The sequence below is a fragment of the Podarcis cretensis genome, assembly GCF_951804945.1.
Source record: "Podarcis cretensis genome assembly, chromosome: 2".
NCBI lineage: Eukaryota > Metazoa > Chordata > Lepidosauria > Squamata > Lacertidae > Podarcis > Podarcis cretensis.
In genome coordinates, this window is record NC_137171.1 from 15,845,568 (window position 1) to 15,859,116 (window position 13,549).

The 13,549-nt window shown below is 41.9% G+C and overlaps 1 protein-coding gene across 4 annotated transcripts in view; it reads left to right on the top strand.

The window, feature by feature from the left end:
- Positions 1 to 13,549, top strand: part of DIP2B (disco interacting protein 2 homolog B) — a 185,073-nt gene that overhangs the window by 54,156 nt on the left and 117,368 nt on the right. The gene's annotated exons all lie outside the window — the stretch shown is intronic.

Genomic DNA, 13,549 nt, shown 5'->3' on the forward strand with positions numbered 1-13,549 from the left:
GCCTGATATGAATGTGAAACAGGCAAGCTAAATCAAAGGCTTCACTTGGCTTAGCCAATAATTGGGTTGTAAAGAATCAGGAAATCTTCAAGCCTGGTTCTCTGTTGCTAAGGAAAATGATCTACCTGCCAGCCTGCCTACCTATTTTCACCAGTTGTGGAAATAAAATGGGATAGTCCTTCTTCATGCTGCCTTTAGGTATTTTCAAGGAAAACTAGAATGAAAACCTTGCGCTGATGTCTCATATGGTGTGGCTTTCCAACAAGTGAGGATCCTTTGGCTTTCAAGATGTTGCTGGACTGCTTATCCCATAATCCCTGACCACTGACCATGCTTGCTGAGACTAATGGAAGATATAGTCCAACCAGTGGCGTAGCGTGGGGGTGCAGGGGGGGGCGGCTGCACCGGGCCGCACCGGGCGCAACATCTGGGGGTTAGGGGGCGCAAATCCACAGGTTAGGGGGTGCAAATCCACAGGTTAGGGGGCGCAAATTACTTGCCTTGCCCCGGGTGCTGACAACCCACGCCACGCCACTGAGTCCAACAACATTTGAAGTCACAGGTTTATCATACCTGCGCGATAGGATCCTGGGTAGTGGCAGTGGGTTGTTGTTGAAAGAGAGGTTGAAAATCCCAGACATGCACATTTGAAGCACCTCGGGTGGTTTAAATTCGTGCTGTGATAAATGATGCTTATTTTTCAAGCTGGTCTGTCATCTAAACAAAAAGAGCCAGTCCTTAGATTTTGAGTTTCTCAGAATATTCTACTATACTATACATCTTAGAAATTTTATCCATCAATTTTCTGTGCTTCCAGGGATGTCCTGCATATCTAGACTCCAGAACTCAGTCTGTTGGTTCCCCCCCTTATGTTACCTGTGTATCACAAATTTCCTTTTAGGGGCTCTTGCTACAGATGTGAGGTTCTCTCATTTTAACTTCCCAATAACTCTGGGTTTAAATGTCACTTTTTAAAAATACCCAATCCTAAACTTTAGCCAGTGGACCATACTGGTGCAGTCCTGATCATACCATGTATAGTATGTTTCTGTTGTGTACACAGTGTTACAAAACATGAGTGTGTCAAACACAGTGGTGTATATTAGGAGCAGCTCAAGGTGTGCTTTAAGGAAAAATAAATGGCTAGGCTTTCCTGTATTCTTTGTGCAAGAGCTTGATCCATCAAGACTTCTTGCAGAACTTGTTTGTCATAAAAGGAACTTACTCTAACTTCCATGACCCTTTTTCTGATGATATAGTTGAGAACCCAGCCTGCTGTTCTTTTTCCTGTGCCCCCATGTCCATAGGACTACATCAGTGGTGTCCAAATTTTTTTCAAAGAGGGCCAGATTTGATGCCGTGAGGGCCAACCAAAGTTGTTAACTTTTTGGGGGATTAAAGTTGTTGAGCTTTTTTTTTTTAGGATTTTACCCCAGGAAATAAACTGCCACAGGAGCCAGATTAAACTGACTGGTGGGCCAGATTAGGCCCCGAAACGGACTTTGGACATGCCTGGACTACATGCTTAGAGGAATTACTTGTAATCGTTTCTCCCTGAGGTCTCCCTGAATTGAAACTAGGCATCTTTCAGGGTTGCATCCCAGGCTTGGTTTAAGCCCTGGAGTCTCTTCTGTTGGTCTACCACAGTGAAGTTGATACTCTGGTTTCCATATAGTTCTGTTGGGAAATAATTACTTGAGCCTTGAGGGAAAGAACAGTGACCAAGAAGCCAAAGCAGTCCAAGCTTCTGCCAAAAGGCCAGAATATCCACACCTGAGGCTTGCCTTGCCCAGTTGAACCACCACAATATTTACCACACTGTGTCTCAAACAGAGCCCAGGAGTTAATGAGGTACATGTGCCTAGAAGTATGAAAAGCAGCATCTGAACTAGAAGGCGAAGGACTATGTAGCACAGAGCATCTGAAAATGTCATTTGCATATACTTTTGATTTCTGGGGTGTATTCAAGAGGCAGTGCATTTGTGCAGTGGACTTCCACTTGTGCAGTTGGACTTGGCTTTCCTCTTCTCCCTTCTCTAAGCCCTTCTCTGGATTCTCAAAATCTTCTCTGGAGTAGATTTTGGAGGCACAATGGAAGCTGCTGGGGGAAAAGAGGAAGGTGAAGTCTGGTTGCATAAGCAAACTTCGCTTGAGCAGTGTTGGATTATGCCTTAAGAAATTGCCTTTATATATTTCTGAGAAATAACTGCAATGCAAAGGGGAAGTTGGAAGTGTATACTTTCTGTCCCTTCTGACTCTTAAAGGGAAGCTCTGAATAAAGATTTATAAGAAAACTCTTGTTCCATAACTGCCTTGGGTCTCCTAGAGATGTGAATTTGCATAAGACATAACTTTGAGACTAAAATGTGCCTATTTATCTTTGATTCTATACATTTTAGTACTTTGCTAAAGTAATAAAGCATGCTTGGGGGCATTGTATAATTGAGCTGAATGTTGCGTTTATTGGGATTGTTAAAACCAGCCCAGATCCAGATTCTGTTAGTTTAGACAGTGGGTTAAGAGGAAGATAAATTAACATATCACTGAAACCCAGTGATAAGAGGTTCATCTGAGCAGTTCCAGTAAAGCAGTATGCAATGCTAAGTGTTAAAAGTTGCAGTTCCAGATCTAGTCCTTTGTTTGATTTTGTAGGGAATGCTTAAAACCTCTCATTGTTTTCAGTTCTGCATTTGCTCTGATGCTTGCGTCATTGTGTCTTGTAATGCTGGGTGGGGTGTTATTTGCTTGCCACAATTCAAGGTGGAATCAAAGAAGTGCAGTAATTTATACTGAATAGTAATGCTCCTTTGTGTATTGTTTTAGTTCAGTAGCTGTGCCAGGTTTGCCTGATGAAATCAAGGGGTTAGAAAAGGAAGAGCCCACAAACATATGTCTTTTGGGGGCTCACAATATCTCCCTTGAGGGTGTGGGGGGGAGTTGTGTCTGTTTTCACTCTGGAACCCCCAACACCACCAAATTGCCTTACTGAATGTCTATTCAATTTTTTTAATTTATACTATTCCTGGGACCCATAAGAATAGATCTTCAACTTACCTATTCCCTGCTTTCCTCTTCACCAAAGGAACTGGTGAACAGCTTACAATTAGATTGATTCACAGTTGTTTACCCATAGAATCTCTTCTGGTGGTAGGAAGCTAGACACCTTTCAGAGAGGTGAGAGGACTGAGACAAAAGTATATTCCTAAATGTTCCACAATATGGGGGTGGGGGTGGAAAGTACAGTACAGTTCAGGGCTTGGTGGCTGCACAGCAAAGATGTCTTCTGTTGCTGTTCACAGCTTTTTGACAATGTGGATGTGTTAATGAGAGCGGATGAAAATAAATCCTCAGATGCACTGTTTCTAGAGATACAGTGGGGCAGGGGACAGCTGTTGCGATGAAGAATACTGCCACATTCAGCATACAGCTTGAAGTGAAACCAGATGGCCCTCTCTTTGGCATATTAAAAGGGCATGCTGATTTTGTTTGTGAAGCTGCAATTTATTTAGAGTATTCTGTTAAAGTCTCTTTCAAGCAGCAGTTAAAACTTGTCTCTGCAGCAGATCCAAGATACTAATGCCTTGCCTTGCAGCAGTGGTGGCAATTTGTTCTCTGCCAATGGGCATATTGGAAGTAGATCCCAAATTGGATAGATAGGGTTGCCTTGATTTTAGTTGCTTCCAAGTGGCATAATTTTGCATAATGTTTTAATGAACTGGCACATGCAGAATGACTATTATCTGGTATCAAACAGTACTTTTTTGGGCAAGATCTGTGAACATGTGGTGGTGGCACAACTCCAGGGATTCTGGGATGAAATTGACTATCCTAGATTCCTTTTAGCCTGGCTTTCAGCCTAGTTTCAAGACTGAAACTGCCCCGGTTGGCTTAGGGGATGGCTTTCAGCGTAAAATGGTTGGGGGAGTACAACCTAGATGGTTCTCCTGGTCTGCTCAGCAGCATTTGATACCATTGAACATTGTATCAGTCTGGGCTGCCATGTGGAGCTGACCGTTAAGGTTGTGATATTGAACTACCTCTGGTTAGTTTTGCAAGATATAATCTAAAAGGTGGTACTGGGGACTTCTCGTCTTTCGCAGTGGGAAACCCCATGACCTATGGGGTTTCACAAGTTTTCATCTGGTCCTCTATGTTGTTCAACATCTTTATGAAACCACTAGAAGAAGTGATCTGGAAATTTGACCCACAGTATTATCAATATGTTTGTACTATGCATCTCTATCTCTCTTATAGGACTGATCCTAGGAAGACCGTGGAAGTATTGGACCCTTGATTATCTGCTTTGAAGGATTGGATTGGGCTGTTAGCTGAAACTTGATCTAGACAAGATGTACTACTGATGGTTGATAGACCTTCTGATTAGGGTTTAGGGTTACAGCCTGTCTTGGATACAGTAGCACTCTCCATAAAAGATCAGGTTTGTAGTTTGTTGGTGCTCCATGACCTATTGTCGCTCCTCCTGAATATGCAGGAGGTGTTGGTGGCGAGGAGTGCCCTTTCCAAGCTCTGGCTAGTATGCCAGCCGTGACCATACCTGATTCAAAAGGACTACAGTGGTGCCCCGCAAGACGAATGCCTCGCAAGACGGAAAACCCGCTAGATGAAAGGGTTTTCTGTTTTGGAGGTGCTTCGCAAAATGAATTTCCTATGGGCTTGCTTCGCAAGACGAAAATGTCTTGCGAGTTCCTGCGGTTTTTTTCCCCTTCCCCCCCTTTTTCTAAGCCGCTAAAAGCCGCTAAACCGCTAATAGCGCTAATCCGCTAAGCCGTCAATGGGCTTGCTTCGCAAGAGGAAAAAACCGCTAGACGAAGAGAGTCGCGGAACGGATTTTTTTCGTCTTGCGAGGCACCACTGTATCTTAATTATAAGGGTAGGCCTCTTGCGCCAGACACTGGTTCGGGTTTTGATAAAAACAAAGTAGATGCTACAGCTTATGCTGTAAGCTGCCCAGAGTCTCTGGAAAAACCCAACCAGATGGGCGGGGCATAAATAACAAAAAATATTATTATTATTATTATTATTATTATTATTATCCTGAAATCTGCCCCCACTGACGTAAACTGCATCCCTTTACATTTTGTTATGGCTGTAGTGCAGCATGGTAGAGGACAGTCTGCCTAGAACCAAGTATACAGTACAGTCTCCTCCAAGTAGTATTTCTTAACATTTCACCTAATTGATGGTAGAGTTCACTGGGTATGAGCTGTGTTTCATATCACTTTTCATACAGAGCGCATACTGAAATGATCGAATTTGACCATTCTCTTACTGGAGTGCACACACTGGTTCAATACCTCCCACCCATTATCTTGATGTTAGCTGCTCTTTTAAAAGTCTTTCAAGAAACATAAAACCTGCCACATCCTGACATGTACCATTTAAACAGAATGCTTCTGAAACTTGGAGAAGCTGGTTTTGAAAAAAGGAAAGCGAAAAAAAAAAAAGGGAAAGCCCTTCGTGCCACAATCTTTTCTGTAATGAACATTATAGTTGACACAATAATGGCTCTGGCATATTAGCCATGTTGGTTACGTGCCAGTATGGTTTCCTTAGCAATGAAATTCCTCAAGCAGTGGTTGCTGATTTAAACATAACTGAAAGCTTAGTGTTGTGTGCCCTGCATACAGGCTGAGAGTCATCGTCCCCCCTCCACTTTTAAAAGTGTGCTTTGTGTTTGTGGTGTTCATTTCAAGGCAGGTTAGAACAGGTTCCTGCTTTTTTTCCCTTTCTTGTGGGGCAAAGGCACAGGCCAGAACATTTTTATCACTGGGAGATTTACTTGTTAATTTGTGTGGTGTGGGACTGTATTCCACATTTTGTCTTCCCATCTACAGGGTGTGGTCACAAGAGTGTACTGGCCGAGTTGCATGTGAATAGTATGCCTACTTTATTTGCCCTGGGAAATCTGAGAAACTAACCTTTTAACCCTCAGATCTTTTAGTTTAGAATGGGTTTGTATTTGACATTTTCTCCACCTCCTGACTTCATACTCAACAAGTGATAATTTAATTTGGGAGTGATTCTGACTTCTGCATCAGAGAAGGATTTGGAATCTGGAAATTTTGGGCAGAAATTAATCTCTGCAGGGGAGAATGTTGGCAGCGTCAAAACTACCCCAAAACTGGAAGGACAGGCTTTGGAAAGTTGTTGCAAGTAATTTATCTAGCAAAGAATGCCTGGCATATTGCACCCAAAGGGGCACTAAAACAAATGACACCTATGTGAAAAAAGAATACCGAAATGAACAAACAGTTCTAAAGCAAATAATTATAGAAAATTGAATGATATGATTCTAGGGGTAGCCAATATGGTGCCCTCCAGATATTCTTGGACTGTAGCTCCCATTATCCCTGACTATTGGCCATGCTGGCTGGAGATGATGGGATTGTAATTCTGCAACATCTGCAGGGCACCATGTTTATTACCCCTGAATGCATAAACAGCTCATAATATTTACTGATCACCATTCATACATTGTTGTATAAATGATAGCATCTATGTTTTAGAACTCTGGAGGAATGAAAAATGACACACATTTTGAACAAATGATAAGCAATTTGAACAAACTATAAGCAACTTGAACAAATGATAAGCAATTTGAACAAATGATAAGCAATTTGAACAAAGTGTGTGTCATCTCATTGTATCAATGTCAACTACAGTGGTACCTCGGGTTACATACGCTTCAGGTTGCATACGCTTCAGGTTACACATGCTTCAGGTTACTGACTCCGCTAACCCAGAGATAGTACCTCGGGTTAAGAACTTTGTTTCAGGATGAGAACAGAAATCATGTGGCCGCAGCAGCAGGAGGCCCCATTAGCTAAAGTGGTGCTTCAGGTTAAGAACAGTTTCAGGTAAGAACGGATCTCCGGAATGAATTAAGTACGTAACCAGAGGTACCACTGTAATTGTAATTTTAACAGAGATAGTGGGTATAAAAACCTTTAAAACATCAGTAGTTTTAAAAGCTAATATAGCTAGAGTAAAACACTCAGATCAGGTCTCAAAGGAACAAGCCAAAATATTAATAAGACAGGTGACAAAGCCCTCATCATAGGCATAAGGAATTCAGATAAACATTTAAAATTATGTGTTTAATCATAACAATAATCATAACTGGAAAAAATATGTAAGTGAAGTGGGAATAGTAAGGAGAAAAGAAGACTCAGCTAACTACCAATCATTGAGCTTGACATCAATACCAGGAAAGATCCTAGAATAGATAATTACAGTCAGTCTCTGAGCACTTAGAAAAAGTTGCTGTGATTACTAAGACCCAGTATGGGTTTCTCAAAACAGGTGATGCCAGAGGAATCTCTTTTTTTTTTCTTTCTCTTTTTTTGATAGAGTTACAAGCTTGATGGATCAGGAGAATGTTGTGGACGTAGTGAATCTTTATTTCAATAAGGCTTTTGACAACCCCCCCCCCCCATGATATTCTTGCGGAGAAGCTAGTATAATATGGGCTGGACCAAGTTACTGTTGCGGGGATTTGTAGCTGGTTGGCTGACCAAACCTAAACAGTGCTCACCAATGGTTCCTCATCATCTTGGGAAAAAGTGACAAGTGGGGGACTCCTGGTTTGCCAATAGTCCATGTGATACAGGGGTCTTAGTAGTCCGCAAACTTAACATGAGCCAACAGTGTGATGTAGCAAGCAGGTTTTCAGAGGAGTGTCCTGCACTGCAACATTGGACACCCCTAGCCTAACACCTCTGGCCAAGGTGCAGGCTCTTGACACCTCCATCTGCCAGCAAGCATCCATCTCCTCCTGGGAAAGTTGCTAAGAGCTGAGGTAGCTTTGACTCCATTTCCACGGAGACACCAGTGCGAACAAACTTCACAGAGCCAACCCACACCTCAAATATACAACTAGTAGCCAGAAATAGCCAGATTTTTGCAAAAAGTTCATGCACTCTGAGGAAATCATATTGTCCGTACTATGCATCTTTACATCCTTAATACTTTTATGATTAATCTGCAAATACTTGCATTAATTCAAATTATGCCTGTCCTTAGTGTAATTTAATTCATAAATAAATAATTATGAGTGTGTCCTAGCTCAAAATGCATTGAGGCTTGGTACCTTATGCTGACTCCTGCCAACCTAGCAGTTCAAAAGCACGTCAAAAAGCAAGTAGATAAATAAGTACTGCTCCGCTGGGAAGGTAAACGGCGTTTCTGTGCACTGCTCTGGTTCGCCAGAAGTGGCTTAGTCATGCTGGCCACATGGCCCGGAAGCTGTATACCGGCTCCCTCGGCCAATAAAGCAAGATGAGCGCCGCAACCCCAGAGTCAGCCACGACTGGACCTAATGGTCAGGGGTCCCTTTACCTTTATGCTGATGCTTTTGAATTCTGGTGCTGGAGGAGACTCTTGAGAGTCCCATGGACTGCAAGAAGATCAAACCTATCCATTCTGAAGGAAATCAGCCCTGAGTGCTCACTGGAAGGGCAGATCCTGAAGCTGAGACTCCAATACTCTGGCCACCTGATGAGAAGAGAAGACTCCCTGGAAAAGACCCTGATGTTGGGAAAGATGGAGGGCACAAGGAGAAGGGGATGACAGAGGACAAGATGGTTGGATACTGTTCTCGAAGCTACCAGCATGAGTTTGACTAAACTGCAGGAGGCAGTGAAAGACAGGAGTGCCTGGCGTACTCTGGTCCATGGGGTCACGAAGAGTCGGACACGACTAAACGACTGAACAACAACATGCTGAAGAATTAAATTGTCCACTTACTGAACTTTTGTTAACTGTGAAGAAGTAGCAATTACTGGTCAACTGCATGGTAAAAGCTAGACGGTTCTACTGACTGCAAATTACTTCATCAAAATTTCCTCACCCCCGTCATCCTTGCAACTTTATTAACTTATCCCATTTGCTGTTTATTAGTTAAAGGAAGCCAGTGCGTCAAGACTCCACAGTGGTAATAATCAGGTTCACGGTTTGTTTCTGGGCTGTTCTGTTTTGCCTCGAATGACGGCAGTTGCCCTGCAAAAACGATGCATTGGCACAGAGGTGTTTCCTACCATGGCTTTTTAAGTAGTATCTGTCTCATACTTCCAAGCACATCAATGCCACTTTAAAGTGCAGTATTGCTGTAGCTCAGTGCAAAGCACATCTTGGAAAGCATTGTGTTTAACATGCTCTCATTATTGCATTTAATAGGCATTGCCAATAGTTAACAACAGTGGATGGGGAATTCTTGAATTTAAAAAGGAGAATGGAACGTTGCCCTGCCCTGCCAAGAGTCAAGGTTCTGGGGCTTCCTAGTTTTTTTCTGCATGATTTGTATGCCCTTTCCCACGTGAATTATTGTAGTCTCAGTGATCAGTTGTACTTGCGCTTTTGGCAGCTCTACGAAATGCTGGCAATCTTTGCTGCTTCCCTTCCTCCCCAATTTTTGGATGTTTGGGATGTCACTGGCTGTTCCATTATTGTTAGGGCTTGATCTCACCATTTGGCACAATTTGAATAGTATTTTACTTCAGAAGGCCATTGTCGAAACTCAGTAATTCTTTGTCCCCAGTTGAAAGGTAAAGGGCAATAATTTCTCTAATTAAATGGACAAAAATAATTGCACACTTGGACTCTGAAACAACAATTTTGTATTTTCTCCCTAAACTTCGTTTTTTCTTACATTCATGGAATGTGTGTGCTTTTGGAAGTCAGTCCTTCTGTCAGTTCCTACAGCCTTTCTTTTTGCCACCCACTGAACAGTCAACCTCAAAGGCATAGTGCCTCCTGCCAAGCTGCTCTGCACCCTAATGGGATGTGAAATCTGCTGGAAGTCGTGTATGCCTCTGATGAAAAGTCCTATATATATTTCTGCCCACTGTCATGGACAGCTGACTTACAACATGTTATGCTACCTTTCACGTATTAACCACTGTGTGTGTGTGTGTGTGTTTGTTTGTTTCAGGTTCATTTTTCGGTTGTATAGTTTTGGTAGACTTCCAGGTGTATGTTATCAACTGGTAATCTTCAGTGTTTTACACAAGATTTATATATCTGACCTGACATAGAAATTGTGTGTTATTGAAGGATCCTGAGAAGTCCAGCTTTTCATTTAAAAAGTGAAATCTTTAAATCTGTAAGCCACCCTGAGAAAAAGGTGGGATATAATTATAATAATGTCTGCACAGAGATGTTAGCATGTAACCCGGATTCTGCAAAATACTCCAGTATTCAGAGCACGTGTCATGAACCACCCTCATACTGTATATCCCCAAATACTTTTCTTTCCTTCTGTCACCCTTTTGTTTTTCTATATACTGATCCTTCAAAAGTTTTGTGGCGCAGTGTTTTCTTCAATACCATGATTTTCATGTTCTCTCAATGTTGCCAGTTTTTAGAGAAACCTTACATTTCAGGAAGAACAACAATATCATTTAGTAGAAAATGTGTGTGTTTTGCAGATACATTTTTGTTCTTATATGGGGTTTCAACAAATTCATGGGAGGATAAGGCTATTAATGGGAACTAGTTGTGCTGGCTATATGCTGCTTTCAAGGTCAGGCATTATACCTCGGAATACCAGCCCACTGGGACACATGTCCTACTTCTGCTTTCCATAGGCATCAAGCTAAAATCTACGAAAAACAGGATGTTGACGTAGACAGGCCTTTGGTGTGATTTTGCAGGGCTGCTCCTATGTCCTGAGTATAAGGTGTGTACAATGCACCCCCTCTGGAGTTTATTGTTATTACAGTGGTACCTCGGGTTACAGACGCTTCAGGTTACAGACGCTTCAGGTTACAGACTCCACTAACCCAGAAATAGTACCTCGGGTTAAGAACTTTGCTTCAGGATGAGAACACAAATCGCACGGCGGTGGCATCGCGGTGGCAGCGGGAGGCCCCATTAGCTAAAGTGGTACCTCATGTTAAGAAGAGTTTCAGATTAAGAACGGACCTCCAGAATGAATTAAGTTCTTAACCTGAGGTACCACTGTATTATTATTATTGTTGTTGTTGTTGTTGTTGTTGTTGTTATTATTAATTGCATGTAAGTTGTCCTAAAGTCAGTGATGTGGGTTTTCCAGAAAATCTTGCATTGGGGGGAAAAATCATGTGCAAATTACGGTAATTTGCATTGGGTAGTTTGCATCAGAAAAAATCTGTTTGCATTGGAAATGTTTTGATGTCCTGGAGCAAGCCAACTTTGCATGCTTATTTTAGATGTATTTAGTAAACAAAGCTAAATACTTTGTTACTAATAACCTTACAAAACGGAAAAATTTCCACAGAAGAATATAGCCCTGGCGGAGAAAACCCACTCCCTCATCACTGCCTAAAGTACATGCCCTTCCCCCCAAAATGAATTGCAGCCTGTCTCATAAAATTCACAGTAGTAGGGTAACCTCACAGTATTTATATAGCTCCACCTCTTTTTCTGCATATCCTCATCCTGTTTTTTATTTGTTGGTGTCATCCTCACTCTCTTTTTTTTTTTAATAATTTTTATTAGGTTTTCACATTTTAGCAACACACACACAAAAGAAAATAAAAACAAAACATGTATAATTTCATAACCTTATTTTCTTAACCCCACTCCCTGACTCCCCCCCACCCCCCCTTCATACATCCCAGTTCCAATAATTAGCTCAGCAGGTTCTTATCTCCCATCTTTAACATATTATTATTGTTATTTTTAAAATTAATTCTTATTACTTGGCCAAATTTTAATTATCCAATTTTCTTATAAATATAAATCCTTTTCTAAGGTCGACCCAAATTCCCTTCCACGAATTTCCCCCTTTTTATATTAAATGTAAAACATAATAGCCAAACACAAAAGTCATAAAAATTTTGAAATTCTGTTCTCCCCTCCCTCCCTACCCCGGTTTCTGTCCCTTCCCAAATAAATGTCCACAAAAACAGTTCTTAGCCTGGATTCCTCACATCAGAGGCCTTCAAATCTCTGTCAGTCTCTCTCTGCCGGTTTTGTTGGTAGCCCTCTTTGTTGGTCCTCGGGTCCCGAAGGAGCTCTGGCACAGTCTTGTCAAATTTTCTTCCATCCGAGATACTTGGTAACAGCTGCTGCAAAAGGTCAAGTAATCTCCCATACTCAAAGAGGAAGCCCCAATCATATTTCTTATTTCTTTTAAGTTCCAGTATTCCAAGTGTTCCAGGGGTTCCCTCTTTCCTCTTTCGCATCTTTCGCAGATTGGTAATCCCAAGATCATCTTCTTTATGTTCTGACAATGTAGGCTTCAGATTGGTACTCTCCTGTACTTTCTTAACTCCTTCTTCCCTCTCCTCCAGTTCCAAAAATCTCTCCTCTGGCTCAGCTGCAAATTTTATTTCAGTTAAATCCTTTATGCATTCAGCAGAGTTGCTTGTTTTAGAGTTCAAGGTTATAAGTTGTTTGTTCATAGCCAAGCTCTGCTCTTGCAGTATTCCCACGAGAAAAAACATTCTTTCTATCTCTGCCTGTAATTTTCTATCTGTAGCCATTGTAATGCTTCAAAGTTTCCCCTAGGGGGATTCTGGTTACTTAATAGTCCTTTCCCAACAGTCTATTACTTTGTTATTAATAACTGCTTTGTTCCCGTGCACTTTAATTCAAATGTAGCAAATTCAGTCCATTAGTCGATCGCGCCAACCCGGAAGTCCGGTGTCATCCTCACTCTCACACGCACAAGCCCAGTTGGAACATACGGCAGATACATTTAAACCACATAGCATGGTATGTATATTTAGCATCTTGGGGTGCAATATGCTCTGTAGCATAACACTACCAATGTACGAAGGACAACTCTCCTCCAATATGATTTTTTGAAAGAAAAAAACCCCCACAACCCTCCCATAAACTGGAGACAAGACAGATCCAGGAATTGTGTGCTGTACCTGGCTGTGCTTTTACTGCTTATAAAGCAATTTTGTATGCTGCCCAGTTTGAGATTTGACGAACACTCTTGATGCCTGGTTTCTCTTCGATATATTAAAGCATTAAAGGGCTCTTTTGTTAATGCTTGTAGGCCCTGGAGCCTGAACCGGTGAGTGATAGAAGTGAACAAAAGACGAAGCACAATCACGCCTTTGTTAATCTTTCTGATTCCAGTGCTCCTGGTAAAGGGGTTGGCATTTGCAGGTGGCCAAGTGTAGATGAGCAGCAGTGCAGAAGGATTTGGGAACTTTTGATCAAGTTTTGCTTTTGAAATTGGGTCACTGCAACCTCCGCCTACACTGGAGAAATTGCTTCCTCCCCAAAAAGGAGCATTGGTAGGATGGGTGTGGAACAGCATTTGGTGACACCTTTGTTATTGTGCCAAACCTTGTTAAAACAGTTTTCACTTAGACCAACGTGTTTTTGGGCACCATGCTCTTGCATGAAAAAATGGGATGTCCCAGTATTGAGACAGTTGAGACGTATGGAATGATGTGGACTGGAAATTGGGGGGGGGGGGAGAAAGAGGTAGCCTGGGCTCCAAGAAGGTCCCGTATTTTTCGCTCTATAAGATGCACCAGACCACAAGATGCACCTAGTTTTTGGAGGAGGAAAACAAGAAAAAAAATAT